This window comes from Erpetoichthys calabaricus, chromosome 11 (genome assembly GCF_900747795.2).
Source record: "Erpetoichthys calabaricus chromosome 11, fErpCal1.3, whole genome shotgun sequence".
Classification (NCBI taxonomy): Eukaryota; Metazoa; Chordata; class Cladistia; order Polypteriformes; family Polypteridae; genus Erpetoichthys; species Erpetoichthys calabaricus.
This window is the reverse complement of record NC_041404.2, coordinates 100,045,966-100,069,314: the sequence shown is the minus strand read 5'-3', so window position 1 is coordinate 100,069,314 and position 23,349 is coordinate 100,045,966. Positions and strand designations below refer to the sequence as shown.

The following is a 23,349-nucleotide window of genomic DNA, read 5'->3' as shown; positions in this document are numbered from 1 at the left end:
AATTACCTCTGTAGCCGCTGATGTATAAGGCAAGTTCAAGCACGGGTAAAACACGTGCTGAAAGAAATAACTTAGTCCAAAAGTTCATATTAAAAATATTTAGTGAAAATTAAAAGCAAATAATCCACACAAGAATAAATAAAAAAGTAGTTTCACACATAGAATGAAAGGCAAAAAAAGGAAAATGTATCTAGCTTTTCTTGAAAAACTTTAGTTATTTCTGTACTTAAAAGTTCTTAATTTCTTCTTCTGTACACCTTAAGCGTATGGCTCTGCACTTAAATAAGCGCGTTGTCTTACGAGTTACTTCACACACTCAAAAGGCCCATAGGCACGGTTTAAAACCATGTGCCCTCTACGCCTTACACATGGCAAGGCTGGTCACTAACTGAGAATAATGTTTAGTCAGAGCTGTTAGAAATGGTTAGAATATACCAATTCAATTCTACTTATGGGGGTTATAGGAACCTCCCATAGATTATGCATAGTAAAACATTTATGAATCTTATTTAACTAGGAAATGGCTCTTACAACCTCATTCCAACTGGAATTCCCATATATCGACTTAAATTGAAAATAAGAGCCATTATTATTATATTACGGAACATCAATATGAAAAAAGGTTTATGTAATGGAACAAAACTTATTTTTTTTACACAATTAAAAACTAATCTCATATTCGGAGAAGGTCCTACTGAACCTGCTAAAGGACAAACAATTTTTATACCATGGATTATTTTGGATGATCAAAGATCAAATATTCTTTTTCAACTTAAATGACAACAATTTTCTATAAGAATTACATTTGCTATGACGATTAACAAGTCACAAGGACAAACTCTTCAAAAAGTTGGAATTTACTTACTTAATCCTTTCACTTGGGCAACTGTATGTTGCTTTCTCAAGACCAACTTCAAATGAAAATATCAAAGTTCAAATAGAGAAAACTGCGATTCAGGGAAAACTAATATCAAGAAGCGCCACAGCTTTTGCCCAGAATGTAATAGAATATAGGTCAATAATATGTGGAGACAATTTATTAGATTTAACCCTCAAGCAAATGTTCTGCATAGCAAGCCACATCTTCTGCCCAGCCCTGAACTTTGGGGCCTTACAAGGTTTGCAGTCTTGTGGCAGTTTCTGCCATCTTTGTTGTTTTTGGTTGCTTTTGAGGAAACCCATTTTTGTTTCCATATTTTGTGTCTGCAATTTTATTTCTTTGAAATATTTTTAAAATCTTTATAATAAATAATTAAATACTAAAAGAATTAATTTTTCTCTTTGGATCAGAGGTTTTCATGGTTTTCCATTCCTCCTTTTTAACAGACACTTTGATAGTTAGACTTTAAAATCCTTTGCCTTATTTTTGGGCCAATATTTGAATTTGGGACCTGGCTTCCAGTGGTGATTAGATCTGCTCTTTTGGAGTCAGCCCTGAGTGAACTTCAGGTATGGTTGTTTGTTTTTTCTTTCTTGACTATGAATACAACCCACATGTTTTCTCAGTATTGCAATGTATTCTTCCAAACAAATTCCTAAGTTTACTGTCTTGGTTTGGTATATTGATGGGAGGATCAGTAATAAAATCCATACAAATTGATTTCTAAGGTCTGAAAGCAGCTAGGAGGGGATAGGAAGACCCTGAAATGGTTTTGCTCTAGCTCAAAGACTAAAGGTTATAATATAGTTTCAGATGTCATAAAACATATTCCACCACCAGAAACAGGGTTCCTAATTTTTGTAATTGGATCCCAATTTTAACACCGGAGGGACATGACCTTTAATATCTGAGCATGTGACACCAATTGGTTGAGAAAGGGTAGCATGTATATATTTCATGTTATGCATATTTTATATATATATTTAATTTTGATTTATTTCTTGTTTCTTTGTTATTTCTTTTGATTCTCATTGTGACATTATAGTTGTTTGTTCGCTTTAAATGTTCTTCTGTTCAATGTTCTTTGTGGATGGAGCCCCAAAAAGGAGGGGACCACCGCTCCTAGGCCCTCCTTCAGACTATTTAAACTGACTAAAAATGCTTAGAAGTGTGAATCCTTCATTTGTTGGAGTTATTTAATAAGTGTCACTGTTTCTTTTTGGAGTTTTTAAAAATGGCAGCAAAATGTCACAAAAGTCAGGATTCTGTTACTGGATTTTGTATTGAAACTTTGTTTGCTTTGGATTGCCTTTTATGCAACATTGTGTCTCTTTATTGCTCTTTTGACCTTTTCTTTGAACTTTTATATTTTTTTGTTATAAATCTTTGATTTTGTTGCCCTTTTTGTACATAAGCTGGAGTTTTTATGAGAATCATTCTCCTTGTAGGGTTTTCATTTTGCTTTTGTAATATTTGTAATAGGGCGGCACGGTGGCGCAGTGGTAGCGCTGCTGCCTCACAGTTGGGGGACCCGGGTTTGCTTCCTGGGTCCTCCCTGCGTGGAGTTTGCATGTTCTCCCCGTGTCTGCGCGGGTTTCCTCTGGGCGCTCCGGTTTCCTCCCACGGTCCAAAGACATGCAGGTTAGGTGGATTGGCAATTGTGCTTGGTGTATGGGTGTGTTTGTGTGTGTCCTGCGGTGGGTTGGCACCCTGCCTGGGATTGGTTCCGGCCTTGTGCCCTGTGTTGGCTGGGATTGGCTCCAGCAGACCCCCGTGACCCTGTGTTCGGAGTCAGCGGGTTGGAAACTGGATGGATGGATGGATGGAATTTTCCTTGCTTCATTATCATTTTTGTTGTGTTAATTTATCATAATAATTTGGGATCTGTACCTTTAAATGCTCAGCCTTTTTTTGTGTTGTGGGTGAACCCCAGGAGGCAGGACCACCTGTACCTATGTACTATACAACATAGTAACTTGTACATTTGAGAGATTATCTTGTGTGTTCACTATATTATATTGTATTTAAGAGACAGGAAGCCTATTTTTACCTGCCAAATGTTTGATTTTGCAAATTCATAAATAAATTTTTTTACAATAATAGCACTTCCCTATTATTATACAATACAATACAATACAATATATGTTTGTATAGCCCAAAATCATACAAGAAGTGCAGCGATGGGCTTTAACAGGCCCTGCCTCTTGACAGCCCCACAGCCTTGACTCTTTAACAAGACAAGGACAAACTTCCAAAAAAAACCCTTGTAGGGAAAAAATGGAAGAAACCTTGGGAAGAAAGGCAGTTCAAAGAGAGACCCCTTCCCAGGTAGGTTGGGACTGCAGTGTGTGTCAAAAAGAAGGGGGTCAATACAATACAATACACAGAACAGAACACAAGAATCCTCAATACAGAATAAAAATAAAAATATTTCAAGTACGTAGCAGAATTTAACAGTAGATAATAAATCACATAATATGATTTGGATTTGCTTTATTAACATCATGCAGGTATAGTGATGGCAACAAACTGCAAGTATTTGATTGATATTTCAATAAACATATAGGCTCCGTTATATGTTATTAATCTATATTCCCAATTCCCTCGTTGTTGTTCATGCTGTTGATTGGCACCATTAAAAAAGATGAAAAATGAAAAGCGACTACTGTCGTCTGATGGGTGAAAACTGAGTACTGATGAGTGATGGCATTGTGAAGGATAAGGGAGTAGTGATGTATGATAAACAACTCCTGAGTAGTGATGTAAGACAAGTGATGAGTTACTGCTGATTCATGATACTGAGTAATAATGATGTTTATAAATGTTGAGGTTTTTAAATGATAATTGATACCTGGATAAGGAGAACTACTGATGTTGAATGACTAAAGTAGTTAAAAAATTACATGGTTTTAAATGTAGAGAAAAGCCAAGCAAAATGACACCTTTTATTGGCTAACTAAAAAGATTACAATATGCAAGCTTTCGAGGCAACTCAGGCCCCTTCTTTAGGACATCTTGCCTGAAGAAGGGGTCTGAGTTGCCTCGAAAGCTTGCATATTGTAATCTTTTTAGTTAGCCAATAAAAGGTGTCATTTTGCTTGGCTTTTCTCTACATTCAAAATGGCTAACACAGTACAACACCATGGTTTTAAATGAATACTGATAAATGATATGGAATAATTCTTATTTTTGGTGATTGGAGAAATGAAAAATGATGATGTCCCAAAATGGACACTATACCTAACATCACTGCTGGTGGGCTGTCTCACAGATTTTATATCGAGATGGGAAAGAATGTCTGAGCAGCAGTTTTTTGATTGTCTAATATTTGGAGAGTGCTTTTCTTGGATTTTTTATTTTCTGTCCTTGGATTTTAATTACTTGATTAAGATTTATTAGAGAAACCCTTTTTGCATTATTTTTACCTTTTTTTTTGTTCTCCTTTTGTTTTGACAAATAAATTCTTATTTTATAAATATTTTTTGTAGACTTGCTCCTCAAACGAAATGTTTTTCACAGTATCCCTTTCTTTTGAGATACATTTTAATATATTTTTAAATATTTGAATTTTAAAAGCCTCTTCCACATTTTCGGGGCCTGAACAAGTCAAAAGCCTGCCTGCTGAGTTGGGGTCTACAGGGAAGCCCATTTTAGGCAGGCTAGAGAAGGCCCTTGACTGCTTTTGTGGGTCTTTATGGGGCTGCATGCCATTTCTCCATTTTGTGTGCTGCTCTATCATAACAACAGACACCTGGGTGAATAGATGCTTGAGATATTCCAATGATTTTTTGAGCCTCTAGTGTAAAAAAATTTTTATTGAATTTAATTAGGAAAGGAACACAATTTCTGAATGAATTTTTTAAGTATTGATAACAGCATCCTGCAAAACATTGCACCTGTTTCATGCAATGTGGAGGGCTCCAATTCAGTATAACTACAAACTTAGTCCTACTGATCTGTGATTGAGGTATTTTATACCCCAGAAAAATAACTGATGGAATACACATTTTTCTAATTTCAAAAATAGGCTGTTTTTGTGAAATCTAGAGTACTTCTAGAACATGATTGAAATGATCTTGACATGTAAGCACAAAGGTGGGGTCATAGATTCTAAGAGCTCAGAACCAATGGACTTTCCATTAGGTAGTGGAATTTCTGATTTTATTGTTAAAGAAATAGTTTTAACTTTATGTTTCAATAAATTGGAACTAGAAAATTTTCTTCTGAATCAATTCAGAGAAGACAGTTACTGGTGCATTCATTGAATTATTTTGATGTACTTGACTACACACTCCCACCATACCAATTCTCAAGAAAGTTAAACTGTTCAGTTTCCTGGGAGCTAGGGCAAATTTGCTAAAAGGTTTCCTAAGCCCCCACAATAAAAAATTATTTTCCTGGGTTTGGCTACAATGTTCTTTGGAGTGAATTTAAACACCCCATGTACTCAATGTGCAGAGAGAGATTTTTCCATAGGGCTTGACTTGCCCAAGTGCTACATAACCTGAAGTACAGGCCTACATACGGACTGTTGTTTTAGTCCTGCTCTTGCAAACTTTCATCCCATTCCCACCTGAATTGCCTATCATTTATTCTGTGATGCACCTTTCCCATTTATCTTTAAATACAGTCCCACTATTAATCCTGCAGTATAATATTATGATGGAGTTCAACATACAAGCTCAATGCAGTGAAGGCACCACCTCTGTAGATTTCAGTGATATTAGCTCCCAGACATAAATATCAATCCATCATGCTCCATGTATTTTCAATCCTTCTTATCGCAGTTCAGAATTGTGGGTACTAGATCCTATCCAGGCAGAATGGAGTCCAAGGCAGGAACCAGTCTTAGACTTGATGTTTGCTAGTAGGGCTAAATATTCAAGCTAACAGCTTCTGCATTTGTTGTTTTGGGGGAACGCTACAGCATGTGATAAATGTGAACCTGATTTTGCTGCAATTTTAATTTTAGTAACGATAATTCAATGGTTGAATTTTCTATTATTTTTCACCACCAACAAAAAAATCTATCAACAACCTTTTTAGTTAACCTGCTTAAAAATCATTACAGTGTAATTAACAACAAGATTGGTTCTCTAATCAAAGCTGAACCAAAAAAAAATAACTTAAAGTCAGACTTACCCCCAGAGATATCAGAGTTATTCCCATGGGCAAGCAGTCTGTCTTTTTGAAGCAGATACCTAAAAGATGTAATATAAAACATTTGTTTGGTCATTCCATGAAATTCTCATGCTGATTTAATTTGCTTGTTGATCAGATTTACACTTACAATTTAGCTAGATGTGCTTTTAAGAAAAATGGTAAAAATGTTGATTACAAAATTACTCTAGATAGCTTTGGTTCAACATGTGTAATTCCCAGTTTTGTTTTAGTAATAAATCTTGGGGTTGAACCTATATTATCATCGATAAGTGGTGACTCTACTGCAGCTGTAGTTGTCACTTTCTATACCAAGCATACTCGTTCAAATAATGCTAGCAAACACTTTCCCCAGTCGTACCTTGAGTTATCAGATCACTTGCTTACTTACTTTGGACTGACTCAGTACTTTTGTTTAAACATCAAGCATTATTCTTTGTGTCATAAACGAGGTACTGAGCATCAGCAGTAAATAACTGCAGGTCTGGCAGAAGGTACCAGCCTTCCTTGATGTATGAAATAGTTTTTGCATCAACTCTTTTCACTCACAGAGCAGGAAGTAGAATAATCAGGCACCAGCCCTTCTTAAAGTTAATTGTCAGATGTCTTATGCAGGCCCTAGTTAATTTGAGCATTTCTTTGTGCATCAGAACATTATGGCTGAATATTAGGTGCTGAACATTAACCCTTAATGAGCAGCTTGTTGGGTATTAGTACATCCAGGATTGTATGTAAAACTAAGCACAGGTTTTAATCAAAGCTCATTGTAGCATATATGCCAGTGCAGGACAGTAAAAGTAATTTAAGTACTACATGTCAGTTCTTTCTTCACATCTCTTCTAACTTATGCCTTCCTTTATTCCTTTTGCAACTGAAACACTGCTTTTCTGCATTACTCTGACAGATGTTAAAATAGCATAGTAGAATAGTTAACAAAAGCAAAATGTTTCACATTCATAAAAGCCTTCCATTTTTTTAAAATAAAATCTGGATAGTATATGTATTTCAAAGCAAATTCAAAAGGTCAATACAGGTAAACCTGAATTTTGATTACAGAGAGCAAGGAGACATGAAGCAGGAAACAATTCCTTACATGATGCTGGATCAAGTAGATATAACAAAGCACATTTTTCTTTCCATAAATTAAATTATTCTGCCAGGTGTTGATAAAGGTGAAGTTTTTATCTTTTTTTGCATTGTTGTGTGGTGCCTATAAAATAAATACAAACATACACATTTCTACAAAGTCAATTTTTGCTCGCCATCTTTGGTAGCCATGCAGATTTCAGTATTCCAGTGTTTTTTATGATCTACAAGTACATTTTGAGTATGCAAGGACACCTATATTTATCTGACCCATTGATTTTAGATGGCCTGAATTTGCCAATACTTAAGAGACAGGATTGAAAAATGTGATACAGAGAAGTTTTAAGGAGAAGTATAACATTAAAATGAATACATCTCCATTTTGCTCTTGACTTTCCTTTTGCTACAAGTTTCTGCTCATGCAGTCCTTTGAAAGCCTTGTGAAAGATGTGTTCAGGTAATTAAGATAAAAGTAAGACAGGGGCTTCAGTGTGGAAGACTGTGCACAACTAGAGTATATTTTAATTATTTAGCAACTTGTCTTCCACTCATCTACTTATGCCATTTCATAGTGTCATTTGCACTTGTCTGCACAGTACAGAGTCATTGTGAGCCAAAACAACCAAGACTGGAAGAGGGCCTCAAGCTGCTTGAGCAAGCAGGAATGATTTACATCTGTTTATTAACCTTAGCTACAAAAATGTGGGAGGAAATGTGAGTACCCAAAGAAAACCCATGTGAGAACTCCAGAGTCAGTGGCTAGGCCAGAATTCAGCTAAGGGTTCTGAAGTTGTCAGGGAGCAGCGCTAATGAATATACCACTGTGTTGACTTTGAAAATATGACAGATACCATGCAAAATAAACATCATAAACAACTGCAGTTCACTGAGACAGACAAAAGTTGGGTATTTCCCATATAAAAATAAAATAAATTTAATTGTACTAAAATAATAATAATAATAATAAAAATATATGGTTTATTAGTTCATTACTGTTGTAATTAAACATATTAATTAAAGAAAGCAACTTATCCTTTAATAGGACAAATCAGTAATCAGGCAAGTGAAAAGCTGTTCATGGTATCTTTAATTACTCCTCTGCAAAATGCCTTAGAGACAGCATTCTTCAAAAGCTTTCTGTTAGAGAATGATCAGAGAAACAAAGGATACAGGTTCACTGGTTTACACACAAGTTATCAAAAATAAAATAAAACTTTATTTTATAATATAATTATTCTTGTTATACCTTTTGGGTTGATTCACCACCCTTGAAATTTCTGTGTATGTAACAACTGTCCCATTCTCAACTGCTGATTTATTAGTCATCTTTCAGTACATTTTGTTGTTCACTTGACCTTTATCTGATTTCTTGATACGCCTGAACAGGTTTCTGACATCTATTAACCCTTTATGTTCTTTCTTTAAGATGTATGCAATATTTTAATATGGAAAGCATATCAAAACACTATCCTAATTGACTATGTGACCATTAAGTCCAGTCTTTCTTCTACATTATTTAATAGTGTGCTTTCAGTTGCTTTAAATATAAATTCAGTTTTGGTGGAGTTTCACATTATCAAGTGCACTTAATGCGGGGGTGCCCAACTCCAGTACTGGAGGACCACTGTGGCTGCAGGTTTTCATTCTAAACCTTTTCTTAATTAGTGACCTGTTTTTGCTGCCAATTAACTTCTTTTGAATTCATTTTAATTGACTTGCTCTTGACTCAGACCCCTCAATTGTTTCTTTTTCTTAATTAGCAGCCAAGCAATAATGAGATACAAAATGAGCCAAAACAGGACCAGCAAACTGTGACCATCATACAATATATGTAAATAAAGAAATGTGAAGGTCTCAGGAATGCTGATCTGCTCTTAGAAAAGAGAAAATCCACAATTTCGGAAATGTCTGCTATTGCACAATGAGAGCAGCAACAAGCCATGGAATTAAAGAATGGGTTTAATTAATGACATGTCTCAGTGCCTCATTAAGGAACTGGTTGGAGTGAAATTGGTTGGAGTTTGAGGCCCTGACTTAGTTGGTCTTCTGTTGGCTCAATCACTTCACATTTCACTTCTGTTTTGGTGCCATTTAAGGAAAGAAATGAAGCAAAGGAACGATGAAGAAATTCAGGGAACTTTTCTTAAAAACCAAGTGAATTAAAATTAATTCAAAAAGAAGTTAATTAGCAGCAAAAACAGATCACTAATTAGGAAAAGGGTTAGAATGAAAACCTGCAGCCACTGCGGCCCTCCAGGACTGGAGTTGGGCACCCCTGACTTAATGGATTAAGACATTACTTTTGTTACACAATACTGTATGTTTTCAAGGCCTTGTTAGCAAAGCAGATCTGAAGTACTACATGAAGTGTATTAATGATTAAGATAACTAAATTTTGTATTCTTCCAAAGAACACTATAAACCAATACAAAATACTGAACATGTAGTCTTTTCTTCTAAAGTTTGTTTGGATCAGTTTTAAAAAAGATATATAAACAGTAAATTCCCCTTCATTTTAACAGATCTTTTCATTTTTTTTTTAAAAAAACAGTGTTTTTAAGCAGTACTTTAAAATTTGTGTTTCTTTTTACATAACTGAATTTGGATGAACACAAAGAATAATGTGCAATTCATGCTTTTTTAGAACACATAAACCAATATGTATCGGTATATGACTGGGCAATCTTAAAATATATTTTTTAAATTATTACATTTATTGTCATTAAAGAAAAAAATGTACTCCAAAGCTTGGCTCATTTCACATTTGACAGCTATCAAAAATATGCTTACAGTTGTTAGCATCTCAAATAACACATAATTCATCGCTATTACACCACATAGCAAAATAAGATTTATTTAGTTCATTCGTTAATTTACCTAACAACCTGCTCACTGTAATAGCCTCTATTGATGTCCCATTGTATGGAATTAATAGCCACCTAATGGCCATGCCAATTAGAAAGCAGCATTATTTGTTCAATAATTACAGTAGTCTAAAATTACACGTTTTGAATGATACTTGTATTTTCCATCACAGCATCACACAGATCTTAAATTGTAGTCAATGCATTGACATTGTTTTTTCTTTTACAGAATTGTTCTGTACAACATATATTTGATTCAAAGACCATTTTGCAGAAAGTTTTTGCAGACATGTAGCATTCTCACAGTCTACTGTCTTTTAAGGATATTCTTCTGGTAGCATCTTAATTTTGTCATCCTTTACCAGTGGCATAATGCATCGACTTCTGGCTGATTGATGTCTAAAATTAAATTACAAAATTAGAACTTTAGAACAATCTATGCTATTTGGTAGCTTATTCCAAGTGTCTATGGCTCTCTGTGTAAAGAAAATCTTCCTAATGTTTGTGCAAATTTACCCTTAACATGTTTTCAACTGTGTCCCTGTGTTTTTGATTAACTCATTTTAAAATAACAGTCTCAATCCACTGTATTAATTCCCTTCATAATTTTAAACACTTCAATTATGTCACCTCTTAATCTTCTTATTCTTAAACTAAAAATTCTTTAAGATTTTTAAGTTTTTTAATCTTTCTTCATAATTCATCCTCTGTATCCCTGGAATCAGCCTAGTCACTCTTCTCTTGACCTTTTCTAGCACTGCTATGTCCCTTTTTGTAGCCTGGGGACCAAAACTGCACATGGTACTCCAGATGAGGCCTCACCAGTGCATTTTAAACCTTGAACATAACCTCCTTGGACTTGTACTCCACACATCATGCTGTATACCGTAACATATTATTTGCCTTCTTAATGGCTTCTGAACACTGTCAGGAAGTTGATAGCGTAGAGTTCACTATGACTCTTAAATCCTTCTCATAAGGTGTACAGTCATGGCCAAAAGTTTTGAGAATGACTCAAGTATTGGTTTTCACAATGTTTGCTGCTTCAGTGTTTTTAGATCTTTTTGTCAGATGTTTCTATGGTTTACTGAAGTATAATTACAAGAATTTCATAAGTTTCAAAGGCTTTTATTAACAGATACATAAAGTTTATGCAAATCAATATTTGTCAAATCAATATTTGCAGTTTTGGCCCTTCTTTTTCAAGACCTCTGCAATTCACCCTGGCATGCTGTCAATCAACTTTGGGACCAAATCCTGACTAATGGTAGCCCATTCTGTATAATCAATGCTTGGAGTTTGTCAGAATTTATTGGTTTTTGTTTGACCACCTGCCTCATGAGGATTGACCTCAATGGGATTAAGGTCTGGAGAGTTTCCTGGCCATGGACCCCAAACATTTGATGTTTTGTTCCCCAAGCCACTTACTTATCACTTTTGCCTTATGGAACAGTGCTCCATCTTGCTGGAGATTGTTGTTCATTTTTCCATCACCAAACTGTTCTTGAATGGTTGGGAGAAGTTGATCTGGAGGATGTTTTTGTTACCATTCTTTATTCATGGCTGTGTTTTTAGGCACAATCGTGAATAAGGCCACTCACTTGGCTGAGAAGCTACCCCACACATGAATGGTCTCAGGATGCTTTACTGTTGGCATGACACAGGACTGATGGTAGCACTCAACTTTTCTTCTGCCGGACAATTTCCCACGATTTTCAGACCTCCCATTATGTATTCAAATGTAACATTTTTACTTTCACTGTGTATTACTTTACATTTACTGACATTAAATTTCATCTGCCCACAAATCTGCCCCAGCGCCCTGCCCCCATATGCTGTCCAAGTCCTTCTGTAATGATTCAACGGATTTCATATTATCTGTCAATCCACTTATCTTGGTTATCATCTGCAGACTTAACCAGCTTGTTACTTATCTTTCTATCTAAATCATTTATAAACAAATAGCAGCTGCTCTACAACTGACCCCCATGGGACACCATTCTTAACATCAGCCAATTCTAAGAAGGTTCCACCCATCTACAAAAACCACCCTGAACACAAACTTCTTTTAGTTTGATGCCCTACCTCTCATATGGCACCTTATGAAATGTGTGTTAATGCTTTAAGTTAAGTTAAATTCATATTAGCGCTTGCTTAGTCATAGTAATAGACAATAGTATAGCCTTTTAACCCCTGTAAGCTAATAAGAGGATATAACTTTCTTGCTGTAACTAAGATACAGATAGATAGATAGATAGATAGATAGATAGATAGATAGATAGATAGATAGATAGATAGATAGATAGATAGATAGATAGATAGATAGATAGATAGATAGATAGATAGATAGATAGATAGATAGATAGATAGATAGATAGATAGATAGATAGATAGATAGATAGATAGATAGAGTGTGTTAATTGAGTCAGTTGTTGTTTAGAATAGGTTCCAGTGCACAGGGACTTAAAAGACCCATTTTAGAAATAGAAATGGGATAGGTATACAGTTTTCTGACTGTTTTGATATGGTTCAGAAATGTTTTGAAATGATTTTACTGAATAAGCAAACTTAAAGAAATGAAACAATAATTTTAAGCTTTAAACAGAACTTTTCTTAACAAGATCTTTTCTTTTCTTTGCATATATAATTTTTTCTCTATTTAGAGAAATAGACTTTGAATTTTTTACTAAAGCTTTTAAAAATAAAGATTTTTTGTCTGTGGAATCATTTCGATGCGTCAGGCTTTTGCTGAACCCCATTTTGTATGCTAGAGCTAATGAACTTTGGTAATTTTGGGAAAATGCAGCTACAAAATTTTTGCAGAAAGTCAAGATAAATAATATACTGTATGTTCCACTTTGATCATACCATTTTGTTGCTTTCATTGTAGAATGCCAACATGTTGGTAAAAATATGACCTACCTCTTCTGAACCGATGCTGAATGTTCAGAAAAAGCCCTGTACTTGCCATAGGCTGCTCAATCTTATCCTTAGTAATTTTTTCCATTAATTTTCCTGTAATGCATGTTAAGCCTATAGTTGCTTGGATCTGCCCAGTCACCCTTTTCATATAACAGGATAATATTTGCCACTTTTCCAGTCCTTTGAAATTTCCCCAGTGCACAGTAACTTCCTTAAAATATGTGTCAAGGGTTTATATATACACTTGCTAACCTCCTTAAGAACTTGTGGTATAAATTATTTGGTCTGAGAGATTTGTTTGATTTCAGCCCTATTTAATCTAAGCAGTACTTCTACAATTTCTAAATCCCTCAGTACCTCCTTAGTCATCCCTTTTACCACCGGGGATTATCTATTTCTTAACTTGTGAAGACCTCAGAAAACTGTGAGTTTAGAGCTTCCACTACAGTTAGGTCCATAAATATTTGGACAGAGACAACTTTTTTCTCATTTTGGTTCTGTACATTACCACAATGAATTTTAAATGAAACAACTCAGATGCAGTTGAAGTGCAGACTTTCAGCTTTAATTCAGTGGGGTGAACAAAACGATTGCATGAAAATGTGAGGCAACTAAAACATTTTTTGAACACAATCCCTTCATTTCAGGGACTCAAAAGTAATTGGACAAATGAAATAACTGGAAATCAAATGTTCATTTCAAATACTTGGTTGAAAACCCTTTGCTGGCAATGACAGCCTGAAGTCTTGAACTCACGGACATCACCAGATGCTGGGTTTCCTCCTTTTTAATGCTCTGCCAGGCCTTTACTGCAGCGGCTTTCATTTGCTGTTTGTGTGTGGGCCTTTCTGTCTGAAGTTTTAGTCTTCAACAAGTTAAATGCCATGCTCAATTGGGTTAAGATCAGGTGACTGACTTGGCCATTCAAGAATTTTCCACTTCTTTGCTTTAATAAACTCCTGGGTTGCTTTGACTGCATTTAGCTGGATTTGAGCAGACAGTATGTCTCTGAACACCTCAGAATTCATTCGGCTGCTTCTGTCCTGTGTCACATCATCAATAAACACTAGTGTCCCAGTGCCACCGGCAGCCTTGAACGCCCAAGCCATTACACTGCCTCCCTCCACCGTGTTTTACAGATGATGTGGTATGCTTTGGATAATGAGCTGTTCCACGCCTTCTCCATACTTTTTTCTTGCCATCATTCTGGTAGAGGTTGATCTTGGTTTCATCTGTCCAAAGAATGTTTTTCCAGAACTGTGCCTGGCTTTTTTAGATGTTCTTTAGCAAAGTCCAATCTAGCCTTTCTATTCTTGAGGCTTATGAGTAGCTTGCACCTTTCAGTGCACCCTCTGTATTTACTTTCATGCAGTCTTCTCTTTATGGTAGACTTGGATATTGATATGCCTACCCCCTGGAGAGTGTTGTTCACTTGGTTGGCAGTTGTGAAGGGGTTTGCTCTTCACCATGGAAATGATTCTGCGATCATCCACCACTGTGGTCCTTCTGTGGACGTCCAGGTCTTTTTGCATGGCTGAGTTCACCAGTGCTTGCTTTCTTTCTCAGGATGTACCAAATTGTAGATTTTGCCACTCGTAATATTGTAGCAATTTCTCGGATGGGTTATTTCTGTTTTCGCAGCTTAAGGATGGCTTCTTTCACCTGCATGGAGAGCTCCTTTGACTGCATGTTGTCTGTTCAGAGCAAAATCTTCCACATGCAAGCACCACACCTCAAATCAACTCCAGCCCTTTTATCTGCTTAATTGATAATAACATAACGATGGACTTGCCCACACCTGTCCATGAAATAGCCTTTGAGTCAATTGTCCAATTACTTTTGAGCCCCTGAAATGAAGGGATTGTTAAAAAAATGCTTTAGTTGCCTCACATTTTTATGCAATCGTTTTGTTCAACCCACTGAATTAAAGCTGAAAGTCTGCACTTCAACTGCATCTGAGTTGTTTCATTTAAAATTCATTGTGGTAATGTACAGAACCAAAATGAGAAAAAAGTTGTCTCTGTCCAAATATTTATGGACCTAACTGTATTTCACTGTATTTTTTAATTCCCCTTAGCTACTCCTGATACACTTCATCTCCTCCTTGACTGTTTTTTACTACTAAAAACCTGAACGAATATCTTTGGGTCATCTTTCACCTTAACTGGTATATTTCTGTCTGTCTGTTAGCCCTCCTAATACCCTTATTAATGGTTGCCCTCATATTCTCATACTCCGTACGATTCACATTGGTATTATTAGTCTTATAAGCTAATACAGCTGTTTTTTCCTTTGCAGCTTCCTTTTTCAATGATTATTAACCCACTGAGTATTTTTAAAATGTCCTACTAATTCTAAATTTAGGTATGTACCTATCCTGCATGTAAAACATTTTAAAATCTTTTTCACTGCTCCATGACTATCTCCACACTTAAAATCTTATCCCAGTCTGTTCTCCTTAGACATTGCAGCATCTGCTCAAAATTTGTTCTGCCAAAGTTAAACTTAATAGTTTTACGGTTTGCATCTGCATTCTTCCAAATCACAGAGAATTATATTATGGGTCACTTGACTGCAGTGGTTCAATCTACTCTATACCCTCATTTCTGTCCTGATTATTACAAAATACTGTACCCTGATAGGCTTTACCATTCATTGTCACAGTCACTGATTACTTCTACAAACTCCCTGCTCTTGTGCTCCACTATTTGCAAGATTAGCCCAGTTAATATTCAGGTAGTTAATGTCCCCCATGACTATAATATCCTCCTATAAACTTATTTATGTAAAAATATTACTAAAATGATGTGCATTTAAATTATTGTCTGCATTGAGTGGTCTATAACACACTCCTAAAATAAGATCTCTTTCTATAATGTTTTCATGTCCTCACTAAGATGGGACTCATCATCCAACTGAAGAGGACTTGAATGTTATGACAGATGAACTGTTTTGATTGTTATTTGGCCCTTATTTAAAAAGCATTAACTGCAGAGCACTTTGTTGCACTTACGTACACTTCTTTGCAGAGATCCAGCAAAAAGTACACTGAAGTACACCTAATTTAAGTACACTAAGTGTGCTTCCATAATATACTAAAATTGTGCTCTTTCTGAGTGTAAATACATTTGAAATATGTCACAAATATCTTTTCAATGCATTATCCTCACATTTTAATTGAAATATAAATCTATTTCCTCCAAATTATATGTATTAACAAAATACATTTATGCAGTGGAAACAAAGTACTTCTATGAAAGTACAGAAATAATAAAAAATGTACTTAAGCATATTTAAGCACATCTTAACAGTATCTCAAAATAGCACACTGAAGTACACTTAGTTGTATTTAAATAGATATTTAGTTACACTAATGATATACCATTAGCACACTAAGTACAAAATTAGTGCTTGAAAATAGCAAACTTTTGATATAATATGGAAGTATACTAAGTGCACTTAAGTGTATTTTACTGCACTTTTTTAACCTTGGTTGTATTATGAACTTCCCATGAATTTGTGTCAAGAATGTACTGTCTATCCATTTCTGTTGTTCTGTTGTTCTGTTTTTCTGAACCAATATTCCACATTAAAGTACTAATTAGTAAGGATGATCTGTTAAGTGTTACACCAGACTAAAGAAGTAAGTCAAATGCTTATCTCACTAGTAAAGATCTCTCACATAATCATTTAAGACAATGTCTGACTCAGCTGACAAAAGAGACATTAAATAAGTATATTTATGTGACATCTTTTAAATAACAGAGAAAGGGACTCGTTTGATGTTACCCAGCTGGAAGCTAAGGCATGCAAAACTAAAAAAAAATCACATACAAATATGCAATGTTCTATAAATATGTTATAATTTGGAATAAAGTACAGTTTGCATGTTCTATTTGTTTCTGCATACATTTTTGCACTCTTGTTATTTCCATCACAGTACAATGAAATGTAAGTCTACAGGTTTATTTATCTTTTATCACAAATATCCACATCTTACACCAATATAACATCCAACAGTACAACATTGTGACCAAAAAGTAAAAGAATTTATGAACCTCCTGGACTCTTTTGATTTGAGACAGCTCGTTAATCAGCCTACACATAAAGCAGGTCATACTAACGTTAGACTTAGTGATTACTAAAGGACTAAAAGTTGATATAAAACAGGTCATTGATATGGGTCTATCAGACCATTTTCTTCTACTTTTTAATATAGAAATAATGATAGAAAACACTCATGAGAAGGATATTGTTAAAAAACGCTTCTTGACTCATCAGCTGCTTTAAAACTTACAAACATTCTAAGCAATCAGTCTGTTTATAGTGCCAATTATAATAGCGAGGATAATGTAAATAATAAGGTGGAAAGATTTAATACTAAAGTGAGAGCTGCTGTTGACATAGTTGCACCTGAAAAGACAGTTAAAAATCTTCTAGCATTGTTATACCATGGAAGACCCAAAGAGTGTCTGATTTAAAGAGATATTTAAAGAGCAGAGCGTAAATGGAGGAAGACTAAACTAACTATCCACTATGAAATATTAAAAGTTAAAATAAACAGAATACAATAACACAGTTCGTCTTGAGAGGCGCTGCTATTTCTTTAAGATTATAAATCTTATAAATCAATGCTAGTAATCCCAGAGTCTTATTCTCGGCGATTGATTGTCTGCTAAACCCAGGTAACTCAAAGGAATGCCTCCTAAGTACTTCCAGTAAAACCTGTGAGGCTATTGCTGTATTTTTCAATCAAAAAATTAATGATATTAGAAATAATATAGTATATCTCCCCCTATACTAAGGATCTTCCTAAACCCCAGTATTCCGTTATAAACAAATTAAACTCTTTTCACTAGGATAGATTTACCTGATTTATATAAAATAATTTCTCAACTGAAACCCTCCACCTGGTGTCCTTGACCCAATACCAACAAATTTTTTCAAAGAAGTATCGGACGTACTAATTGATAATATTCTTGACATAGTAAATTCGTCATTAGATATGGGGGTCTTCCCAGACTGTCTTAAGACTGCTGTAGTTAAATCCCTACTTAAGAAAAATAATCTTGACCCCCTCTGCTCTTGAAAATTTTAGACCCATCTCTAACCTGTCTTTCTTAAGTAAAATTCTAGAGAAGGCAGTCATTATGCAGTTAAATGACCACCTCAAGAAACATGCTATTCTTGATAAATTTCAGTCAGGTTTTAGAACAAATCACAGCACAGAAACTGCACTCGTTAAAGTAGTAAATCTGTTCTCATCCTCTTAGATCTGAGTGCCTCATTTGACACTATTGATCATAATATTCTTAGAAATCTCCTTAGTCAATGGGTGGGCCCTCTCTGGCAGTGTCTTAAATTGGTTTGAATCCTACCTGGCAGGGAGAAAATTCTTTGTTAGTTGTGGTAATTACAACTCAAAGACACATGATATCCTATATGGTGTTCCACAAGGTTCTATCCTGGGTCTGCTACTCTTCACAATCTACATGCTTCAGTTAGGTCAGATTATGTCAGGGCACAACGTGACCTACCACAGCTATGACACACAGCTGTATTTATCAATAGCACCTGATGACCCCGATTCTCGCCCCATCTTATATATCAGAATGTCTGACATCTTATATTCCAAATCGTAACCTCAGATCCTCAAATGAGTGTCTCCTTAGAATTCCAAGAGCAAAAACTTAAAAGAAGTGGTGAGGCGGCCTTCTGCTGTTATGCACCTAAAATCTGGAATAGACTGCCAATAGGAGTTCGCCAGGCTAATACAGTGGAGCACTTCAAAAAACTGCTGAAAACACATTATTTTGACATGGCCTTCTCTTAACTTCACTATAAGTTAATCCTGATACTCTGTATATCCAATTCATTATAATAACTATTCATGGTGGCTCTAAAATCTGTACTAACCCCTATTCTCTCTTCTGTTTCCTTTTCCGGTGTCCTTTTTGTGGTGGCGCAACCACCACCATCTACTCAAAGCACCGTGATGTTCCAACAGTGATGGATTAAAAGCTAGAAGTCCCTTGTCGCCACTGTTGTTTGCAATCACTATTGAACCACTGGCGGTTCACTGCCGAAATTCTTATCAGATAAAGGGGATTGTCAGAGAAGGACTGGAACAGAAAATTTCTCTATATGCAGATGATATGGTCTTATATATATCAGACCCAGAAAACACTGTCCCTGCTGTTTTAACAGCACTAACAGAATTTCAAAAGATATCTGGTCTTAGAATTAATATGAATAAAAGTATACTCTTTCCAGTGAATTTACAAGCATATAATATTAGATTAAACACCCTACCTTTTACCATAGCAGATCAGTTTAAATACCTAGGGGTAAATATCACAAGTAAACATAAAGCTCTTTATCAACAAAATTTTGGCGGTCTGTATGGAAAAAATTAAGCAAGACTTGCATAGATGGTCAACCCTTCATCTCACTCTAGCCCGGAAGAATTAACAATGTTAAGATGAATATCCTTCCTAAACTTCTCTTTTTATTTCAAAACATTCCAATATATATCAATAAATCGTTTTTTAAACAGTTAGATTCAACAATAACCTTATTCATTTGGAACTCAAAACACCCACGTATCCGAAGAGCGACCCTACAAAGACCCTCAAGCAGAAGGTGGCATGGCTTTACCTAATTTTCAGTTTTATTACTGGGCAGCAAACATACAAGCCATAAAAACCTGGACACAAATAAATGAACATACACAGGCTTGGTCCGCAATAGAAGTAAAATCCTGTAGTACTTCTTTATATTCCCTGCTCTGCTCTCCAATAAATGAAAGTTATCGCAAATATACTAATAACCCAATTGTGCTTTACTCACTCAGAATATGGAACCAAATTAGAAAGCATTTTAAGATGGAAAATCTTTTATCAGTGGCACTTCTGCAAGAGAACCACCTCTTTCAACCTTCGCAAGTATATCCAGTTTTTAATACCTGGAAAAGTTTTGGGATTAAAATGCTCAGAGATCTTTATATAGACAACATATTTACATCTTTTGAACAATTACGTTCAAAATTCAACCTCCCAGCTACACATTTCTTTTACTATCTTCAAATTAGAAATTTTGTTAAACAGAAATTGCCCGATTTCCCCCACCTTGCACCCTCCACAATGCTGGAAAAAATACTGCTCAATTTTGAGGAAATAAACACTATTTCCGCAATATATAAAATCTTATTAGAGTCCCTACCTTTCAAAGATCCAAGAGGACATTGGGAAGAAGATCTCTTAATCAATATATCAGAAAAGGAGTGGAAGATAGCAAAGCAGAGAATTCACTTGAGCTCTATATGCGCAAAGCATAGAATTATTCAACTAAAAATTATATATCTAGCTCATCTGTCTCGCTTAAAACTGTCCAAAATGTTTCCAGGGCAGGATCCAACCTGCGAACGCTGCAACCAAGCTCCTGCCTCACTGGGTCACATGTTCTGGGCCTGCACCAAACTAACATCATTTTGGACAAAAATTTTTCAGTGCCTCTCAGACAGCCTTGGTATCACAATCCCTCCTAACCCATTAACAGCTGTGTTCGGTGTTCTTCCAGATGGACTTGAATTGGAGAAGGACAAGCAAACGGTGATTGCATTCACTACACTTTTGGCACGCAGACTTATTTTGTTAAATTGGAAGAATCCTAATTCTCCTCTTATAAGTCAGTGGGAAACCGATGTTTTATATTATTTGAAATTGGAAAAAATCAAATTCTCAGTTAGAGGATCTGTACAAAATTTTTTCAAAACCTGGCAGGATTTAATCAATATTATTTTAGAATAAGAGAAATAACTATTACCGCATTTAACTCCATTCTCCATCTCTTATTTACATATATATTTACTTCTCCATTTCTTTTGTTTAATGTTGCCTTATTAAAAAGCCTTAAGCAATTTTCCTTTAGCTAAGCTCTCCTTCTCAGGGGTGGGGTTTGATTTGTCTTCAAATTTGTTGGTTTATAAATTGATCTGTTTGTATGTAATGATTACAATGAAAATTAATAAAATAAAAATATAAAAGCCAGAAGTCTGCATGACCATCATCAAGTCCTTCCGTGAGAACCCTAAATACAAAGAGGACTATTTCATTTATGTTAGGTAGAATGCCCAGAGGGGACTGGGCAGTCTCGTGGCCTGGAACCCCTGCAGATTTTATTTTTTTCTCCAGCCGTCTGGAGTTTTTTTTTTTTTTTTTTCTGTCATCCCTGGCCATTGGACCTTATTCTTTTTCTATGTTAACTAATGTTGTCTTATTTTAATTTCTTATTTTGTCTTTTATTTTATTTTATTTTCTTGATTATGTAAAGGACTTTGAGCTACTTTTTTGTATGAAAATGTGCTAAATAAATAAATGTTGTTGTTGTTGTTGTTTTACTCCTCCTTATTTGACATGTGCTGGGAGAAAATAGGAAAGAACTTAGACGTAGAAAGGAGAACACAAGGTACCTCAGGACCTGTTCTGCACTCTTTTTCGGAGAAGACTGGATATACATCACCAAGGTTTATTCCCCAGAAGAGAGGCCAGGTACACCAGGAAGATGGGTGAGTAAGAAAGAGAATCACTCCTCTCAGTTACATAGCCACAATAGAGTATAAATAAAGTCCAAATCACAGGGAGGATAATACATTTGACTTATTTGTTAAAAATGTCTTCCTGCAAGTGTGCTCCATGCAGTTCTGAAGGAAAAATGCTTTAGAGAAGCACTGAAAGTGGCTGCAGACCCAATGAAATTAATGAAAATAAATATAAATAGTATTCCTAGATTTTCATATATATTTCATAGCCTTCACTTACATTCAGCTGCACTGTATAACTTTAAAATTTATTTGGGATTTGCTTAAGTACAAACTAACACATCTATTGCTCAGGGTTCAAATCATGTGTGTGGTTGCTGTTTTTGTGGAATCTGCACATTCTCCCAATGTCTGTGGGGACTTCTTTCCGGGTACTCCAGTTTCTCCTCACATATCCAAAAGATGTGCATATTAGGTTAACAGGAAACTCATATGCGGACAAGTACATAAGTGGGCCATTTGACTGATTGTGTATCCAGTTTTAGGCCCTGGTCTAGCTTACTTTTTTTAGCAGAATCCCCTGATCTAGTTGACCTTTTTAGCAGAATCAATGTAGGCACCGGACAACCCTAAAGTGGATTAAGCAGGTCTGAGAAAGTTATAATATGTTATGCAACTTGCCCTGAAAATCAGTTTCAGGGTGAAATCTTGATTTTTTCTCTGTGTTTATAATTTTTTACTCAACCAATAACCCTTAGATGAGTAAGTAGGTTTGAAACACATATATGTATAATATCTGAATACTAAATTACATTTTGATAACTTATATAGATAACTTCCTTATGATCCTGTACTAGATTAAACAGGTTTTGTTGGAATCTTAAAAATTCTAAATCATTCTAAATCACACTTTCTGACCTAGCGTCACAAAGTTGTGTTTACTATTGTGTTACTACTGAGTACAAGAAGGAGGTAGCTATAGATGCGATACCAGTGCAACACATGGGGGCAGTTGCTAGCACTATGACAGTTTATGGGTGTTACTTAACCAGTTCTTTATATACTTGGGATGTCAGCAGAAAGATGTATCTGTCACAAATGTGGTGAGAAAATGTTCATATGGATAGTGAGCAGGTCTGGACATTAACCACTGTCTTATTGAGTCATTCTTACTATGCAGAGTTTGCTGCTGTTTTACATATATTCATAAATATATGTAAATAAATATGTTGTTAAGGTTACTGTATAAATATACTGTACATGTTGTTTTATATAAACATATATATTTAGCTATTTATTTATATATACACACTTTTCAATAGCTTTTACAAAGAATTTGAAACAAAAAAATGAAAAGAATACAGCATTACATTTTTAATGTCTAGTAAGCTGAAGTACAATTATAAGCTTTTTTATGCATATGGAAGTTAGATGCTCTTTCAGATCAATTAACTTTATTCTTTTGTCATTGAACTATGGCATCTTTACTAATTTGTTCTGTACCCAAATCAAATTCTGGCATTTGTTTTCAGGTAGATTTAATTTCTGTGTCTTACCAGGAAGCAGCAGCTTTTGCGTTACTCTCTTCTGTCTCCATTGGATTTTGTACTTTTTAATACATTCCTTTTGCAAATAACAATAAAACTGTTCTTCTTTGAGTGGAGAAACTTGTCTGGATCTTCAGCTCCAACTGCAGAAGATATACATACAAGTTCTAAGTTTCCCTTGGTAAATTTACTTTTTTAAATTTGCTGTTTCCTGATTTTGCTTCTTGCTTGTTTCTCAGACTTAGACCACTTCCTTTGCTATTTCAGTGTAAACCTGCTGCATTGCGGGGGAAACGAACATCCTGTTTTGCACAGAAAAGTAGGTGTATAGTCACATATATAATGGTGTGC

At 35.3% G+C, this 23,349-nt stretch overlaps 1 long non-coding RNA gene across 1 annotated transcript; it reads right to left on the bottom strand.

Moving 5' to 3' along the window:
- Positions 1-6,023: 6,023 nt before the first annotated feature.
- LOC127529584 (uncharacterized) lies at positions 6,024-23,229 on the bottom strand. The gene is made up of 2 exons (XR_007936206.1): positions 23,008-23,229; positions 6,024-6,081 (listed from the first exon to the last, which is right to left on the bottom strand). It is a non-coding gene; the product is annotated as an uncharacterized LOC127529584 (long non-coding RNA).
- Between the last annotated feature and the right edge of the window lie 120 nt (positions 23,230-23,349).